The sequence below is a fragment of the Acinonyx jubatus genome, chromosome D3, assembly GCF_027475565.1.
Source record: "Acinonyx jubatus isolate Ajub_Pintada_27869175 chromosome D3, VMU_Ajub_asm_v1.0, whole genome shotgun sequence".
NCBI classification, from domain to species: domain Eukaryota; kingdom Metazoa; phylum Chordata; class Mammalia; order Carnivora; family Felidae; genus Acinonyx; species Acinonyx jubatus.
In genome coordinates, this window is record NC_069392.1 from 26,795,653 (window position 1) to 26,816,043 (window position 20,391).

The window sequence follows — 20,391 nt, forward strand, 5'->3', positions numbered from 1 at the left end:
TACCGGTATTGATTTGCGTGGGTATTCCTTCCTTGTGGCTTGTTTCCATCTTGGCTGGAGGTATAAAAAATGTACAATCTGTAGCAGGTAGAATACAGGTCCTTATCCTTTTATGTACCAGGTGTTTTTATTACCAACTAGCAACTAGTCTGACCTCCTTAAATCACACATAAGCCCATGTCAGGCCTCTGATCCCATCCTTCAGAGGGGGGCTCCGTATTACCTACTGGAAAGAATCCAGGTACCCAAACCTTGCTTGGAGAAGCTTCTGGAATAGAGGGAGCACTGTGGCTCTGGAATTTACATACATCAAATGCTTAGTAATCTTTGGGTAACAATGCAGGTTCTGAACTTAGGTGGCCTGTGTTGGGATCCTGTTCTATCATTTACTGGCAATGTGACCTTATATGGTGAACTTAAAGTCCCAGGACCACAGTTTTCTCTCCTGAAAATAGGGAGAGCAAGTATGCTTGTTTCAGAGAGTTGTTAAGAAAATTCAACAATAAAAAACAAGAATCATTGAAAAATAACACCGTTCAGGGGCGCCTGGGTGGCTCAGTCGGTTAAGCGTCCGACTTCAGCTCAGGTCACGATCTCACGGTCCGTGAGTTCGAGCCCCACGTGGGGCTCTGGGCTGATGGCTCAGAGTCTGGAGCCTGCTTCGGATTCTGTGTCTCCCTTTCTCTCTGCCCCTCCCCTGTTCATGCTCTGTCTCTCTCTGTCTCAAAATTAAACAAAAAATTAAAAAAAAATAACATCGTTCATTGAGAACCAAATCCCCAGCATCTGGCAAATATGGTAAGTGTTCCATCTATTCATTCAACTAATATTTATTAAGCATCTTCTATGTGCCAGGTATATAGCGCTAGATCTTTCGAGCCTCAATATGTGCCAGTTATTGCTGTTGCAGTTCTAGCAACAGCCCATGAGGCAGGTACCACTGTTTTCATGCTTCTTCTATAGGCAAGGAAATTGAGGCTCAGAGAGAGGAAATTACATTCCCAAATAAGCCACCAGTTAAATTGAAGAGCCAGGATTGGACCCCAGTAAGGTCTGGCTCCAAAGCCCGCTGAGTTCTCAGTGAAGTCCATTAGAGATGTTTCTGAGTGTGTTTTTCTCTCCCTTGGGACTGCGAGCTTCCAGAGGGCCTGCCCTGTGGCTTCCCCCTTGTGTCTGTCAGTCCCAGCAAAGAGCTTCATTTACAGAGAGTGCTCAACAAATCGCCCACAAAGTAAACTGAATCTTGTCTTGAAGACTTCTTGAGTATGCTTTGTGGTTTGTGCCCTAAGACTTACCCTCATAATGGAGATTGTGCTTCTTCTCTGAATTCCTGGCTCTTCGCAAGAAAAGAGAACCCAGCTGGGACGGTGGAGGTGGTGGTGTCCAAATTGAAATTTGTCTTTTGCTGCCACATGCCTGCTCCTTCTTGAGGCTCCTGTCTCAATGAATGTAGCACAGTCGATGGTTCACATGAGACACTGGTCATCACTCTTCCTCCCTCCTCCTTTCCTGTCCTCTAATAGTCACTCAACTGCCATGTGCTGGGGGATCCCACCTCTTAAATCTATTCCCATCAGGCACCCCTCACCATTCCTCCACCACCTTAGGCCAAGCTGCCCCCAGCTTTTGCTCAAATGCCTGACACTACCTCTTCACTGCTACCTCCTTCCAGCCTGGCCCCCCATTCCATTTTATTCCCCTCTCTACAGAACTGCTTTTTCAATCACAGATATGACCCAGTCATTGCCTCAAACCCTGAAAAGGCTCAGTTTACCAAAGCTGGTCTCTGATGCGGGACATCCACAAACTGGGGACAATGGATGCTGATCCTCCTGGCCAAGGGAAGAAGGTACAAGAACTTCCATGTCTCTTTATTTTGCACTGTATCTGTTTGGAAGCTATATTTCAAGTCATGCTTCATAATTTAGCAATTTCTGAGTTCAATTTCCCTGGAAGCAGAACTTGCAGCAAGGATTTGGATGCATGTGATTTATTCAGGGAGTGCACTTAGGAGGAACCTATGAGAGAGTAAGAGAAGCAAGATGGAGTCAAAGGAAAACGCTACCTAAACGTGTGGTCTCAGCTCTGGAGTCTAGCTTCAGCTTGATCCAACTTGGAGCTCTGGAAGGTGAAATGCACCACAGGGCCTTGATTTCTGTACACCTCTGTCAACCACCTGACCCTACAGTGATGAACCTTGTCAACTTCAAAATGAGGCAGCTTACTTTGGCCAAGGACAATTCAGAGAAGAGAGCAGCTCTTCTGTGAATGGACATTCCTTGTGGGAAAAGGAAAGGATCAGACACCGAGAGTGTTGACTGTATGTACAGGGTGTGGTAAGAAGGTATTAGACTATTTGTGTTTATTTTCCAACTCCTCCTTTTATATTTTATGCATTTTCTCCATGTTTTATAGTAGACATCTCACCACCCTATATGTACCATAGTAGTACAAGAATATGGATGCAATTTAACAATAACTAGATCAATGATTAGGATAAATACTCATCTATTTTTTGACTCCCTAGGGTTTATAGATAAACTTGAATCTCTATATGATTCCTGAGTCACATGGGCAAAATCAAGTCATACAGAGAAGCCAGGGCTCAGATAAGCAAAAATGCACCTCAAGCAGCTGGAATGTGAACATTAGAGGGCTCCAGACTTGTTTATTTTGGAATCCAGCATTTGAATGATTTGGTCTAGTCTCCTCTGGTCACTTCATCCCTCACTGGGAATACAGGAAAGGAATGATTCCACCGAGGGGAGGCCTTGCAATGGTTTTCAGAGGCTCTAATAATTCTGACATCAAAATTTTCACCTTTTTTTCTGCCTCAACCCTTAATGGACTCTCCAGATGCTGTGAAATCCACAACGTATCTCATCCTTGGCCAAGAATGGCAGCCAGAGTGGAAACTCCCATGGGAATCAACAGTGTGAAGGCAATCTGCTTTGAAACGACCGGGGTTCCTGTCCAGTGCCCACCTGGGCTCTAAATGCAAATTACTCTGATCTGAGCTTCAGGGTTGGTTCTGGGACGTCTAAATTCAGCTCCCAGCTGTAATAGAGTCCAGGGAAGAAGGAAGAACTCGGAAGTCAGATACAGTTGGGACCCAACCTCACCTTGGCCAACTACCAAGCCTTATGAGCTCTGTGGACCTGGACAGCTTACATAATCAGTCTGAAGTCAAGGGTTTTTTTTTTAAGTTTATTTTGAGAGAGACAGAGACAGCTTGAGTGGAGAAGGGGCAGAGAGAGAGAGAGAAAGAGAGAGAGAATCCCAAGCAGACTTTGCACTTCCAGCACAGAACCCAATGCGAGGCTTGAACTCAAGAAACCACAAGATCATGACCTGAGCTGAAACCAAGAGTCAGATGCTTACCCAACTGAGCCACCCAGGTGCCCCTGAAATCAAGGTCTTTACAACATCTATTTCAGTTTCCCAGGGCCAAACCCAGAATAGACAAACCGCAGGACTGTGCTAAAGAAGATGTGTGTATCCACATGTATATGTGCACATATAAAATGTGGGTATACACGCACACCTTTTTAATAATCCTAAAAACCCTGTTGGCTGGGCAGGTTGTCTTAATTCTATAGATGAGAGACCCGATGCTCAGAGAAGTTGAGTAACTTATTATATCTAGTACACAGCAGGGCCGGGCTTCGAACCAGGGCAGCTTACCTCTCCCCCTTCATTGCTTCACAGATCCTCCCTTTATTAAGTTATTATCACCCAAATGCAGGCTCTGAACACTTCTGACATGGTGAAGGCTTCATTCACAGGCACTTGGAAGTCATAATTACAAAGATGACATCTTTATTAAATCAAGTGGTAGCCAGTTGGGTGTAGAAACTACACAAATCCAATGGTTTGAATGTCTTCTTTATCCCAGTTGGTGCCTACCCTAAATTAAAATGCCCTGAAGGTACTGCTGTCTTAGTTTTCTTGGTTAACACGGTAAACATTTTCCTTGTTGTGGAGCAGTTCATGCCAATTAAAAACACAGATGATGCTGAGCAAGAGGGCAGTGTGTGCATGTCTGCTGAGAAGCGCAGCATTTTCTGGCCAGCTGTGGTCCCCACATTTCTTCTGGGGGTTCACTGAGACACAGGGCTCTGGAAGGACAGCTATTTCTACCCAGAATGCAGCCATCAGCTACCCATGCAGGTTGGAGGCGGGGGGTTGGAGCCATTGAGACACGGGTGTGTTTCTGGCCCACTCCTTGTGTCAGTTTCCTCAGCAGTACCTGCCTAATGGGATGCTTCAGAACTTACCTCATGAGAGAGGTGAGGCTTGAATGAAGAGATGTGTACACAGGTACTCAGCATGGGGTTTGGCACTCAAGAGTGGAAGCTCTTCTCCCCTCCCACTCCATCTGCTCGAGTGGATATATTTTTATACCTTACAGCCAGTGAGCATCACTATAATGTTCTTCCTTAGTTGAGGCATTTTCCCTTTAGAGTCCTGCTTACTCAAGGATAAAGTGAAAAACTCACTTGTGAGCATGTGGCTCAATCCTGGGACTCCATCTTTGAAGACTTAGATTGGTTTTGTCCTTGTAAATTTTCTATTAAAGAATAACCTGCGGGAGCACCTGTTTGGCTCAGTTGGTTGAGTGTCCAACTCTTGATTTCAGCTCAGGTCCTGATCTCACAGTTGGGTTCGTGAGATGGAGCTTCACATCAGGCTCCATACTAAGAGTACAGAGCCTGCTTAGGATTTTCTCTCTCCCTCTCTCTCTCTGCCCCTCCTTTGCTCATGCTCTCTCTCTCTCTCAAAATAGAGAAACCTAAAATAAAATAACGTACATAAAGAAAATCACACAAAGCATAATTATGCCCCTTGTTAATTATGTACAAACTGAATAAATTCCTGTATCCACGCATAAAACAGAAAACAGAATGTTGCTAGCTCCCCTGAAGACCTGCTGAGCTCCCTTCCCATTACTATTCCTCAGGGGTATCTGCTGTCTAGACCTCTCAAAGCACAGGCTAGTTTTCCTGATTTTTGAATTTAAGATAAACGGAATTGGCAAAGTTATATATAGAAGGAAATTAATGGAGTTTCTAGTAAGGAAATTAGTGGAAATATAAATGGAATGGATGTAAATATAATAGAATGAAATTACATAAAGAATATATAAAATATGTCTGTCTTCTTTCATTCAACACTGTGAAATTCATCCATGTTGTTGCATGTGGTTGTAATTCATTCTTATTTCAGTGTAGTACTTCGCCCTGTGACCATACATTCAACTATTTGTTGACATTTGGATTGTTTATAGTTTTCAGCTAATAGAAGTAAGGCTTCTATGAATATGCTTGCACATGTTTGTTAGTGAACAGATCTGTGCATTTCCTTTGAGTAGAATTGCTGAGTCATAGGGTATGTGCGTGATTTGCCTTACTATAGTGCAATCAATTTATGAAGTGTTTATACCAAGTTACACCACCACCAATAATATATGAGAGTTTGCAATTGCTGAAATGCTTAGTGTTGTCTGTCTTTTTAATTCTAGCCTATTATGGTAAGAGTGAGAGATATTATATTTTTGATTTGTATTTCCTTGATGTCTAAGAACTTTTACATGTATCTTTTGGCCAGTTGGATATAATTTGTGAACCTCCTGTTCATGACTTTTGCCTATTTTTCTTTTCATCTGTCTTTTCTCTTACTAAGTCATAGAAGTTAACCATTGAACAATGCAGAGATTAGAGGCACTGACTCCCTGCCAAATTGAAAATCTATATATAACTTTTGACTTTCCCAAAACTTAACTACTAATAACTACTGTTAATGGAAGCCTTACCAATGACATAGAGTCAACTAACACATATTGTAAGAATATTACAATAAATCAAGCTAGAGAAGAGAGTTATTAAGAATATCATAAGAAAGAGAAAATACATTTATAATCTTCTACTGTAGTTACTGAAAAAAAATCCACATAGAAGTGGACCCCCATGCTGTCCAACATCTTGTTCAGGGGTCAACTGGTTTTTTATATTTTGAATAAAAGTTTATTTTGAATTTGCAAATATCCATTTTCATTCTACTGGCCTTCTTTTATTCCCTTCATGGCATGTTTTGATTACTATCGAAAGATGTAGTTGTAGTCCAATTTGCTGGTATTTCCCTCAGTTAATTCTGACATGAATTGTTTAAGAAATCTTTGCCTACCCTAAGGTCATAAAGACATTCTCTTGTTTTTCCCTAAATGTTTCACTGTTTTACTTTTCACATTTAGCTGTATAATTCATCTCGAATTAATTTTTGTGTATGGTGTGAGATAAGATTCAAGAAGAAATTTTCTTTTCTATATCCAGTATTTAAAAACAGAATCTGTTCCCCTTCTTCTTCCAGTGAACCCTTGTTATAGATCAGGTGGTTATATACCTATCAATCTATTTCTGGACTCTCTTTTGTTTCATTGGTCTATAAAGCTAGGGTTTCAGAAACTTTCATATGGAAGAGAGATTTGCAAAGAAAGAGATATCCCAAGGAATCTATTATTGGTAATGGTTGTGGGAGGCAGAAGAAATCCAACCAGTTTCTGGAGGCAGCTATAACAGGGTCCTGAAGCCTCCTTGGTAGTATGAATTACAGTGTCTGGGGCCTCAGTGGCTGTAGAGTCTCCCCTGGAGAAGTCCAGGGGTATGAAATGGGCATTGACCTTGGCCATGTAGACTTGAATCTTAAACCTCTGTTCCTTCCATGAAGTTGGATGCAAAAATTTTGAATCCTCTTGTGCTTGCCTTCCCCTGAAACCAATTTGCCCCTGTGTGCTCCTTCCCCAGTAAGCTGTGAAATACAAGGTCTCCTTGTAATACTTTTATACACTGCTTGCTGCAGTTTAATATATGAGACACTGCATCATAGTCTGGTGGTTCAAAATTACCTCAAAGTAATCATTTCCTAGAGGACTGGTAGTAAACATTCTGTCATACAGCTATAGATTGTCGTCGGTAGCCATCAATCAGCCTCCAGGGAGATATTAGGGGAAATGGTATGGGAATGAATTGAGAACTGGTTCATGTGGCTGCCAGGTCTCTGCAGAAGGAAACAGGCTTGGTGGTCCATGGCAGGCTGGCTCTGTGGGGGGTAGGCTGTGTCTGCACTGCAATCTGAGGTTGTGATTTGAGCCCTGGGTGGCCTGTTGGCATAACTCAGCGCCAGGGTCATGGGGTCCTTCAGCCTAATCCTGACCTTGGCATTCTGTTATCTTCTCTACATGCTTCAGAACAAGCCATAATCTGTGTTTGCAAAATAATAAAAATGACCATGAATTCTCACTCTGCACTAAGGAGTCAACTAATCCTTTTCATGCACCATTTGATTAATCTTCAGAGTGATCCCAGGATGGAATTACATTGGACCCATTTCACAAAGAGACTGAGGCTCAGAAATGTTGGAAAACCTGCAAAGTCATGCAGCAGGTCAGTGGCAGAGGCAGGATTTGAACCTGGGAGTTCTGCCTCTAGAGGCCATGTGTTCAATCACTGCATAATGCCTCTGTTAAACATCCAACCCTACACAGAGCTATTGGCTTGTATTCTCACTACCTTTGTATGCACACTGTTCTTGTGTCCATTGTACAGATGAAGAAATCAAGGTTTTCAGAAGTGCAGCCTCATCCGAGGTCAGCATATAGATAACATGCTCCACTCCAGGGTTCTCTGGCCACACAGCTATAACTTCCTCCTTGGGAAGGCAGGTAGAATGCAGGATGAAACATCACTTTGTGGAACACATGTAGGTTCATCTGGTGAACCTAATGTCTTGGTGAACTTTAGCCTAACAGGGTCATATCAGAACTTGGAGACTGAAGCTTATACACTTTAGATGAGTTATTTTAAAACCCACAAAATTACTAATATATCTGAGGTATAAAAGTACATATTTATCTGGCAGGTCCATTTGGGTGAGGGGTCCTGAAACTTACATCTCATGAACATCACGGCCAATCTACTTTGGTCCCGATCAGAGATCTAACAATTTTTTGCCCCAGTTGTTTCTGGGTCATCTCAGATCATCTGAGTCAGAATCTCTAAGATGGGGCCTAGAGATTAGATGTTTAAAAGTTTCCCAGGTGCTCGTGAGGCATGTTTGATTTATTGGTAAGCCATGGCTGCAATAATGCTGTGAAACAAATAACTCCCACATCTCAATGACTTAGAATAATTAATATGTATTTTTCTCACTTCTGTGTCTGCAGATATGCCAAAGTTCAGTCAATTTCAGTTGGATGTAACTCTCGGCTGTGTGTCTGCTCTGTGTGTCTCATTCTGGGACCAGCAGCTTTCTGGGGACATGCCCCTATTATAATGGTGATGTCAGGAAGGCAAGAGGTTGTGACACTTCCTGAAGCTTGCTTTAGAACTATCACTACCTCTAGTGGTAACACTATCACTCTCTCTTGCATCTCATTGGCCAACACAAGTCACAAGACCAAAAAACAGTGGGGCAAAGAAGTAGACTCCACCTATAAGTAACACGGGCAAAGAGCATGGATGTACAATTCTGTCAAGGAGGGATGCGGAGGTGGAAACAGAAAATCAACTTATCACAGCTGAGAGCCACAGATACTAGGAAAAATATCACGCCTGGTTAGAGTAGGTGCTAAGTAAACATTGTGTATTCTTCTAGAAAGCACATTCCCACAGCTTCCTCTGAGGCTATTGCATGGGAGCCATTCTTCCTCCATGATGGGTTCCAAGGATGAGTTAACTTCCCATCCTGGCATACAGTTCATCTCCAGGGAGAGAGGGCTGTGCTATAATGCACCAAATTCCTTGAGTTCCTAGGAAGAAAGATCCCAATTGGAGGCTGCAAGAACTGCTTAAGTATCCATTTGCCCATCCACCACTCACAAAGTGTTCTATTTATTTGCACTCTCTGTAATATAGCAGCAGAAGGAGAATTCATTAAGGCCAATTGGGAGGGTAGCTTTCAAAAAAGAATTCATCTCTCTGTTTTATGCACTGCATTGTTCCCTATTTAATGAGGACTCTGCAAGTCCATTTTCCTTAAGGGTTTAATAAAAGTATAATTTAAAAAATCAACATGGGGAAAGTCCCAAGGGAAGCTATTTCTCCCATTAACACGCAAAGTAGACCTTCTAGATACTGCGACATCAGTGGGGAGAGGCAAGACCCTAGAAGCTATCAGTTCTTTAAGCTCACATAAAATCCTGGCCTGAGTTTTTGTGGCTTAAGTATTCCTGCCAAACAGATACGTTGACAAATGGGACTCTTACTAGCTGGCAGTTTAATTAATGCTGATATAGGAGCTTTGCTTTTAGAATTTGAACTGCGGAACGCTGGAAAGGAGACATTTACATTGTCGCGACTTGCTCAATAGTCTTGGTTACTTTTAGTGGGGAGAGAAGGATGGAACATTTGAGGGAGACAGAATCTCAGGGTGTTGGTGGCCAGTGTGTGATGCTCAGCTCCCTACGTGTGGTATATTGGGGACAAATTCTTCACTGCAGTTTGGTTTCCTTCCACCCTTGCTGCTGCCACTGGCTTCTTGAAGCAAGGTAGAGCTTGCGATATAATCATTTAATTATATAATAATAAACAACAACAACAATATAATCACATTCATATAATTAAAGAAGCTAAGAATTAGTATGGCTCGCATTTTGAATGCTTTTTTTTTTTTCTGGTTCATCTTCACTGGGAAGCTGGTGCTGTTATCGTCATCCCTATTTTACAGATCAGGAAGACAAGCCTCAGTCAGATGTGCCAGTCAGACAGAAAATTCTGTGCTGGGACTTGAACCCCAGATTCATGTCTTAAACCCCATGCTACCATTTTCTATGTGACCCTTGGATCACTGAGGCTCAGAGAAGTGTGGTAAAACCCCAATGGCTGAACAGCAAGTAAATACAGAGTGAGAACTAGGTTTCTCAGCCAGCAATTTTCCCCACTATATCTCTCACATTTAATACAGGGATTCTGACACACACTTTTTTTTTTTACGTTTATTTATTTTTGGGACAAAGACAGAGCATGAATGGGGGAGGGGCAGAGAGAGAGGGACACACTTTAATATTAATCTGCACAGCACACTCATTAAGAAATAGAAATGGGGTGCCTGGGTGGCTCAGTCAGTTAAGCGTCCGACTTTGGCTCAGGTCATGATCTCGCGGTCTGTGAGTTCAAGCCCCGCGTCGGGCTCTGTGCTGACAGCTCAGAGCCTGGAGCCTGTTTCAGATTCTGTGTCTCCCTCTCTCTGACCCTCCCCCATTCATGCTCTGTCTCTCTCTGTCTCAAAAATAAATAAACGTTAAAAAAAATTTTTTTAATAAAAATAAATAAATAAAAAAGAAATAGAAATAGAAATATACTCTCTTTCCTCATCTTGAAAACAAGCGCACTCATAGGTACGGGGGGGCTCACCAGGTTGCAGGCACTCTGCTGAGTGCTGCATATTTCATTGAATCCATACATGCCAGGGGGAAGGTATGCAACTATCTTTACTGTCAAGGCAAGGAATCTGAGGCTGGGAGAGGGCAAAGGATTTGCCCAAGGTCACGCAGTAGGAAGAGATCCAAACAAGTTTCAGACCAAGTCTGCCAGAAATTCCCAAGCCTTTACACTGAACCCCAAGGCTAAATAGGAATGATTGCTGGCTTTCCCCCTTCTTCACTTTGCCCGTGTTCCTAGATGCTTCTGTCTGTGGTAATTGAGAGTGGTTGATACAATGCAGCCTGTCACACCTGGGAGTTATTTTTATCAAGTTCCTGTATAAATCCTTCTTCTCTGAAGGTAGAAGGGAGTGTGCTTTCCTTGGTGCATTCACTGGTTAGTGTACCTTTTTATGGTCTCCTCAGTGCACGATGTTGTAAATCAGGAAACCCTTGCTGAGATGGACAGGTCCCTGAGCCAGCAGTTTGAAGAACGCTCTCTCTTCTCTGCCTTTCTTGGGCTGCCATTCATCAAGTGATCCTCGAGAGAACCAGATTCCTTTTCAACCAAGAAAATGCCTTTGGCTTCCTTCTATGTTCAATTCAAAAGTACTGGAAAAGTCTGTTTCTTTACCATGTTGTCAAAGACGTTGGAATCAAAGGAGAAAGGTCAAGAACAAGATAGAGAATGAAAAGGATCATTCAAGTTCACAATGTTGTAAATTCATGTTCACCCCATGAAATTTGGTAGTTGGGGGCACCTGGGTGGCTCAGTTAAGCGTCCAACTTCAGCTCGGGTCATGATCTCATGGTTTGTGGCTTCGAACCCTGCATCGGGCTCTAAGCTGATAGTATGGACCTTGCTTGGGATTCTCTCCCTATCACTGCCCCTCCCCCACTCACACTTTTTTCTCTCTCTCTCTCAAAATAAAAAAACTTAATTTAAAAAGTTGGTAACTGGCTTCATCTTGCTTTCTGCCTTGAACAAAGAAAATAAGTGGACAGGTCTTCATTTTTCAAAAACACCTGGATTTCCCATTTAGGACCAACAAAAGTTACTTTTGCATCACACAGACCTCTTCTGTCCATGACTTCATCCATTCCACACATCACTAATCATGGCACTATGGCCTGTTCACGCCAACTTCTATCTTACAATCCTTCCCAGGAGTGTGTGCCAGGAAGCCTCTGCCACCTGGTCCCAATTGGATTAAAGGTGAAATCAATGCGACTTTGTGACTTTAGGCATCCATCTTTTCCTATAAGACTGCCTCAGATCCAGGCCCAACTGGATTGAGTTCAGATGCTAACCAAGCTATCTGATAGAAAAGAAAGGCTCCTCCAGTTCTTAAATAATGAGAAATACAGGTGTGGAGGGGAGATTTGTCAAAGATCACATGGCCAGTGAGTGGGAGGGGGTTAGCAGATTCAAGAGACAGCTAAGACCCAGGTTCATGTCCTGGCCGTATGACTTCCTCATTAGTAATGACAAATCCCTGAGCCTGCAACTGTCCTCATCTGTAAAACGGGAACAGAATGCTACCTACATCACTGAGCTACAGTGAGGATTACAATAAGCTACTGCATAAAAATACCTACCTATGACTGGGCTTGGGAGGTCGAAGAAGTGTCGAGTAAATGTTAGCCATTATTTGTCTGGTTTTCTTAAAAATATTTTATGCCCTGGGGTGCCTGGGTGGCTCCGCCGGTCAAGCATCTAACTCGATTTTGGCTCAGGTCATGATCCCGCAGTTTGTGAGATCGAACCCCAAGTTGGGCTCTGCACTGACAGTTTGGAGCCTGCTTAGAATCCTCCCTCTTCCTCTCTCTCTGCCCCTCCTCCACTTATCCCTTCTCTCTTTCTCTCTCAAAATAAACTCAAAAAAAGTCTGTGCCCTAAACAACTTGTTATGAAATTAAACAACTCTGTGAAGTGGGTGTCACTATTCCTATTTATAGATCATGAAACAGAGACTTGAGAAATAAGAAGGCTTTCCCAACATCATACAGAAAGGAAATAGAAAAACAAGATATGGCAGAGAAAAAGGCCTACTTCCATAAAGTCACATTGGACATCCCTATGTCAATGCCAGGTATCATCACCATCATTGTAGAATCCCAGCCTCTCCCTACATGTCTGGGATCGTTCATCTCTCCAGAGCACTTTTTACCTTCAACACACTATCTTGCTATATAATTTACTTATTTATTATACATATATTTTATTGTCTGCTCACTCCTACTTGACTCTAAGCGAGGGAATTGTATTTATTTTGTTAGCTGCTGTATTCACTGGTCTGAGCACAGTGCCTGACACACAGTAAGTGCTCAGTAAACATTTTCTGAATAAATACATGAGGTCTGCCTGGCTCAAAAGCTTCCTTTACATATCACACTGCTAATCCCAAACAATTTATAATCAGAGCTATCATTTAATGAATGCCTCCCATGTTCTAGGCATCTTTTTTTTTTATTTCAGAGCACAAACAGGGGACGGGCAGTGAGAGGGGGGGTAGAGAGGATCTGAAATGGTCTGCACTGACAGAAGCAAGTCCAATGCAGGGCTCTAACTCACAAACCATGAAATCATGACCTAAGCCAAAGTCAGATGCTCAACAGTCTGAGCCACCCAGGCGCCCCTACATTCTAAGCATCTTGAAGGCATCATAAATATATTATTGCTAATTTTTATGTAATATTTCATGGAAGGGATGATTATCCAGGCTTTGCAACTGAGGAGACTGACAAGTTTACTTGGACTTGCCCCATCAGGGGCAGATGGGGAGTCGGATGTAGGTCAGATGGACACCAGGAACTGTTCTCCTTCCCCAGCCAATGCACTGCAGGAAGCATGCTTCATTCACAGAAAAAAGGATTGTAGCCCAATATGTGTAAATGTATCTATGTACAGTATGTACATACTTAGTATGTACTAAGTATGGATGTACCACTACTACTGTCATATGGACTGTATCCATTTTCAAGGCCTGCCATCACAGAGTATCACAAAAGGGGTGGCTTAAATAGAAATTTATTGTACTTTTCAGGAGGCTAGAAGTCTGGGATCAAGGTATCAGAAAGATGGTTCCCTCTGAAGAAAATCCGTTCCAAGCCTCTCTCCGTGGCTCAGATGGCAGTCTTCCCCTGATGTCTCTCCACACTGTCTCCTCTTTATGTGCATTTGTCTTTAAATTTCCTTTCTGTAGACACCAGTTAAAATGGATGTGGGGCCCACCCTACTCCAGTATGCCATCATCTTAACTAATTATATCTGCAATGACTCTATTGCCAAATAAGATCATGTTCTGAGATCTTGGGGACTAGGACTTTAACATATGAATTTGGGGGGAGAGCACAGTTTAACCCATAATATGGAAATTATGAAATATATATGAACATATATAAATTTGAAAATTTAAAGGTATAAGATAAATAGAAATATGTATTCTAATGTTTTCTTCCTAAACCCACAATGTATTGTTTTTTTAAAAAAACAGCCTTATTGGGACACCTGGGTGGATCAGTCAGTAGACGGGCTCAAGTCATGATCTCACGGTTTATCGGTTTGAGCCCCGCATCAGGCTCTGTGCTGACAGCTTGCTCAAGGCCTGCAGCCTGCTTCAGATTCTGTGTCTCCTTCTCTCTCTGCCCCTCCCCCACACATGCTCTGTCTCTATCTCTCAAAAATAAATGTTAAAAAATTTTTAAATAAAAAACAGCCTTATTGAGATATAATTCATACACCATACAATTCCCCCATTTAAAACGTACAACTCAGGGGTGCCTGGGTGGCTAAGTCAGTTGAGCATCCGACTCTTGATCTCAGCTCAGGTCTTGATCTCAGAGTCATGAGTTCGAGCCCCACATTGGGCTTTGAACTGGGCATAGAGCCTACTTAAAAAATAAAAACTAGGGGCACCTGGGGGTCTCAGTTGGTTAAGCGGCTGACTTTGGCTCAAGTCATTATCTCACAGTTTGTGATTTAAGCCCCGTGTCTGGCTCTGTAATGACAGCTCAGAACCTGGAGCCTGCTTTGGATTCTGTGTCTCCCTCTCTCTCTGACTCTCCCTGACTTACACTCTGTGTGTGTGTGTGTGTGTGTGTGTGTGTCCCTCTCAAAACTAAATAAACATTAAAATCTTTTAATTAAAAAAATATAAATTAACAAAAAAATAAGTGTAAAATGCACAGTTCAATAGTTTTTAGTACATTCACAGGGTGGTACAATTAGCATCACCATCAATTTTAGAGTGTCTCCATTACTCCCAAAGGAAACCCCATACCATTAGTAGTGGCTCATTTTCCCTCAATTCCCCCCCCCCAGGCAATCATTATTCTACTTTTAGTGATTATATTTACCTATTCTGTGTATTTTATATAAATGGAATCATATAGTATGTGGTCTTTTGTGACTGGCTTCTTCCAACTTACATCATGCTTTCAAGGTCCATCCACACCATAGCATCTACCAATACTTTGTTCCTTCTTATGGCTAAATAAAATATCATTGCATGAATAGACCACGTTTAGTTATGCTTATCTATTGGTGGGCATTTGAGTTGTTTCCACTTAAGGTTATTACAAATAGTGTTGCTATGAACAGCAGTTCCCAAGTTTTTGTGTGAGCATATTTTTTAAATTCCTCTTGGCCAGGTAACTAAAAGTGGAAGTGCTGAGTCATATAAGTCTACTTATAACCTTTTGAGGAACTGGCCAACTATTTTCCAAAGTGGCTGCCCCATTTTACATTGCCATCAATAAGGTACAAGTGTTCTGACATATTCCCTTCCTCTCCAGCTCTTATTATTTTGTGTTTTTAAATTTTAGCCATTCTAGGGTGTGAAGTGGTATCTCACTATGGTTTTGACTTGCATTTCCTTAATGACTAATGATGTTGAGCATCGTTCTGTGTGCTTGTCGGCCATTTGCCTATCTTCTTTGGAAGAATGTCTATTTAGATCCTTTGCCCAATTTCAATTGGCTTGTCTATTCACTGTCGAATCATAAGAGTTCTTCACATATTCTGGATACTAGTCTCTTATCAGATGTATCATTACAAATCTTTTTCTCCCATTCTGTAGCTGTCTTCTCATCTTCTTGATGGTGTCCTTTGAAGAAAAGTTTTTAATTTTGATAAAGTCTAATTTATCTACCTTTTTCTTTTGTCACTTCTCCTTTTGGTATAAGATCTAAGAAGGCTTTGCCTAATCCAGTGTCCTGAAGATTTATTCCTATGGTTTCTTCTAAAAATATCATAATTTTAGCCCTTAGATCTAGTCTATTATACTTTTGGAGTACATTTTTGTGTGTGGAATGAGGAAGGGACCCAACTTCATTCTTTTGTTTGTGAAAATCCAGGTATGTCAGCAGTATACTAAATACTAACTGGTATTTGTTGAGAAAGTTTTTTTCCCATTAAATGATCTTGGCACGCTTGTCAAAAATCAGTTGACCAAAAATGTAAGGGCTTATTTCTGGACTCAGTTTTGTTGCATTGGTTTCTATGTCTAGCCTCTGCTACTATCACTCTGTCTTGATTACTTCAGCTTTGTAGTAAGTTTTGAAATAAAAAAGTGAAAGTCCTCCAACTTTGTTCTTTTTAAAGAATGTTTTGGCTATTCTGTGTTCCTCACATTTCCATATTAAATTTAGCATCAGATTGTCAGTTTCTGTAAGGAAAAAAAAAATCCAGCTGGGATTTTGAGGTATTGCATTGAATTTATAAATCAATTTGAGGAGGATTGCCATCTTAAAAATCTTAAATCAACATGAAACATCTTTTTATTTATTGAGGTACTCTTTAATTTCTTTCTACAACATTTGCAGTTTATGCATTGTCTTTTGCATCCTGGGTTAGAGGTTCCCCATTCTGGTGATCTCTGGTTCAGAGACTTGGGCACATTTATGAGGCCAATCATCTGGTTATTTGCTGCAGGATATTTTCTTTGGCTTCTTCCTACCAGACAGCAACTAAGATCATTGTGACTCTTGTCAGTAGGAGGGTGAGCTGGGCCCTCTGCTAACTGTGCTATATTATTTATCTGTCACTAGTGATAATAATGAAGAGGAAGAGGAGTGCGAGATAAGAGTCTTCTTTCTACTACCTTATTTTATCTTCAAAACATCCCTCTAAGGTTAAGAATTATCACTTCTGTTTTGTAGACAGAAATGTTGAGGCCCAGAGAGGCACACATGTAACAAGAGACAAAGCACATATTTAAACCCAAGTATCTCTGACACCAAACACTGGCCACTTCCCAGCCCACTCCACCCATGTCATCTCTCAGGTGGGCTCAGAATTTTGCCAATAAGTTGTTCTCACGTTGCCATTCACATTGGCTGCCAATCTTATAGTTCACGAGTAGAGTAGTTACTTATAAGTGGACCCTGATCTGCTAGAGTCTCCTCATCAAATTATGGGAACTGGCTTCATTCTCAGCAGCTGCTTATGATTATCATCCTTGGACCAAAATTTTTATTTGAGAAACAGCAAACAAAAAAACAACAACAAAAACCTCATCAGACCTTTTGAGAGGACTCTATTGCTCTATTGTATATACATTCCAGGGTTGGAGCCCACTGAAACATACTGCAACATGTCCCAGGGTTAGAGGAGTTGTTGGAGCTCAGGAATGATTTTTAATAAGAACTTAGATTATTTGTATGATTAGGCTAATCTGGGGAATACTGGAGAATAGAGTAATGGAATCCATCAAACCATTCATCCATCCATCCATCCATCCATCCATCCTCCATCCATTTCCTCATCTATAAAATGGGGATAATACCAGCACCCACTTTATACAATTGTAGTAAGGATTAAATGAGTATGTAAGTAGGAAGTTCTTAAAACAGCACCTGCCACATGACAAAAGCTGATTAAGATTTGTACCTGGGCACCCCCTCTTTTCTGGTTTTCAGGAATAAACTGATAACCTGGGAATAAACTGATAACCTATTGCTGACCATCTAGTTGGAATGAACACAAATTTCAGCATCAAACAAAACTGGATTCAATGTCTGCCTTTGCCACACACAGTTGTGGGCATGAACAAACTACTGAACTTGTCTGCATCCATTTGCTCAACTCTGAAGTAGGGATAATAAATTATTATTAAATAAGAAAAAGTGGAGCACCTGGGTGGTTCAACTGGTTGAGTGTCCAATTCTCGATTTCAACTCAGGTCATGATCTCATGGTTCATGAGCTTGAGCTCTGTGTCAGGCTCTATACTGACAGCATAGAGACTGCTTGGGATTCTCTCTCTCCGTCTCTCTCTGCCCCACCTCTGCATTCTGTCTCTCTCTCTCTCACTCTCCCTCAAAATAAATGCATAAACTTAAAAAAAATAAATAACAAAAAATTTGTAGCTTTTCGTTATTTTTATCAAATAGGGGAGATTCAGCATCAGGCAGGCAAAGCAACTTGCCTAAGGTCACAGAGCTAGTAAGTGGTAGAATTGGGACTTGAACCCATGTCTGTTGGATTTAATGTCTATCTGCTGTGTTCTGCAGAGAGAGATAGCTATAAAACTTACAGGGAATTAGTAGGAAGGATGATGAACCCAGGGAAGTCTTCACCCAACTGGTGAACACATACACACAGAAGCACATTACGCTGAGGCCATATGGAAACTCCCCTGTAACAAAAAGGTGGCCTGACATCTCTGGTTTCCACCAGCTTCATGCAGAGTCAGCCTTCTCAAGTCTCTGGGCAACACGGGAATTTGGAAAGCCCTTGGAGAGATTCCATTTCTCTAATCTTGCCAGACACAAGGAGAATTTTGGAGACATGAAAGGTAGCGGTTATTTATTTCATAAATAGATAACAGCAAGCCATTTAAAGGGAACAGTGGCAGGAAGATGAAAATGCTATTAATACAGTTGGAAGCTCATTTCTTTCAGAGCAGCCAGCAGTGACCAGGGAGGACAAAAATGAGAAATTGCGGTGGGTGCTCCTGACAACACAAATTATTCAGGAGATATTAAAGTGCATTGTTCACTATCATAAACTTTTTTCTTACATTTACGAGATCTGTTCAAAGGCATCTTGATAGATGAAACCGAATAGCATTTTACATGGTGTGCACACATGCACACACTCACATGTCTTTTGTTCTCGAATCCTTTGTAAATCATTTCTTTGAGCTGATGTACTCAACAGTGGCTAGGTCCAGCCTACATAATGCATTGTGAAGCCCATGCCCTTGTTCCCTGGGGAACTGTAATGTTCTTGATGTCTGCTGTGCTGCAGATGGCGTTCTGGGAAGCTGGGAGCTGATGTGAGGCAGAACAATGGGGGCCAAGGAAGCACTTCAGTTCTGGGAGGAGAGCAATCAAAAGGGGCACAGGGAGAAAGGAGAAGTATGTAGCAGGGTTTCCCAGTGCATGTTGGGAACTGTCTATTCCTACCCAAAGAGGGGGCCAAGGGAACAGGATTTGGACAATCCTTGCACTTCTGACTGCCATGGGAGGTTCACGGTGTATGGGATCCTGTTCAAGGCTGTTGATTATTTTTATTTTTTTATTTAAAATTTTTTTAGGTTTATTTTTTATAGAAAGAGAGAGAGCATGAGCTGGGGAGGGGGCAGAGAGAGAGAGAGTGGGAGACACAGAATCCAATGCAGGCTCCAGGTTCTGAGCTGTCAGCACAAAACCCAACACAGGGCTCAAACACATGAACCATGAGATCATGACCTTTTAACCCATGAACTGTGAGGTCATGACCTGAGCCAAAGTTGGACATCAACTTACTGAGGCACCCAGGTGCCCCATGGCTGCGTTGATTCTTGAGGTAAAGCAACACCCTCAACATGGCTTACTTCCAGTAACTTCCTAGTTTCTGACCATAGTGGGGCACCTGCAAATCTCCAGTGTCTCAGAGAATACTTTCAGAAATACAACTTGTAAGTGATAAAAATGAGTAAAGCTATTAATCACTGTAACTAAGCCACATATCACCTATATGCATGATTATTAGCTCAATTATTTTTAATTTTTTTATTACGTTTCTTTATTTTTGAAAGGCAGAGAGACAGAGCATGAGTGGGGGAGGGGCAGTGAGAGAGGGAGACACAGAATTCGAAGCAGGCTCCAGGCTCTGAGCTGTCAGGACAGAGCTGGATGCGGGGCTCAAACTCATGAACTGTGAGATCGTGACCTGAGTCAAAGCCAAACACTCAACTGACTGAGCCACCCAGGCGCCCCATGTTAGCTCAATTATTTTAAAAGAAATCACTTGTCCATTTAGTTAATAACTAATCAATTTAGACAACCTACTGGTCTGATAAAAACTTCCTACTTGAATTATTATTTGATTTAAGACTCGTGGACACAACCAATTTAATTCTAAGGGACAAATTCACTTTGAATCCATGACCCACTTTTGTAGACTGCTGAAGAACACTAGCTTGGGAGTCAAACACACCAGAGTTCAATCCTGGCACCTCCACTTTCTAGAGACATGACTTTAGGAAAGTTACTGAACCTCTCTATTTAAGTTTCCATTTCCAAAAAAAAAAAAAGTTTCCATTTCCATGTGTACAGTATAGAAGGGGAACAATATTACTTGGACCTATTGTATTGGCTTGTGCTTAGTTGATGCACTGCAGAAAAAAGGTTAGCACAGGGCTGGTACATACTGAGTTGTTTTTTTTTTTTTTATGCTTCCTATAAGAGACACATTTTATTTTTAAAAATTTTTTTTTGGTTGGGTTAGTACATTTTATTTTTTTTCAATATATGAAATTTATTGTCAAATTGGTTTCCATACAACCCATGGGGGAGGGGAAGAAAAAAAAAGTTAGAGTGGGAGAGAAAAAGCATAAGAGATTCTTAAAAACTGAATAGTGAGTTCTTAATAAGTGTTGTTTACCAGCATTGTCATCATCACCATCACCATCACCATCACCATCATCAGAAGGAAGAGGAGTTAACAGGTGAACTGTAAATCTTCCAGCCTCAGGGATGCTTGAAGGA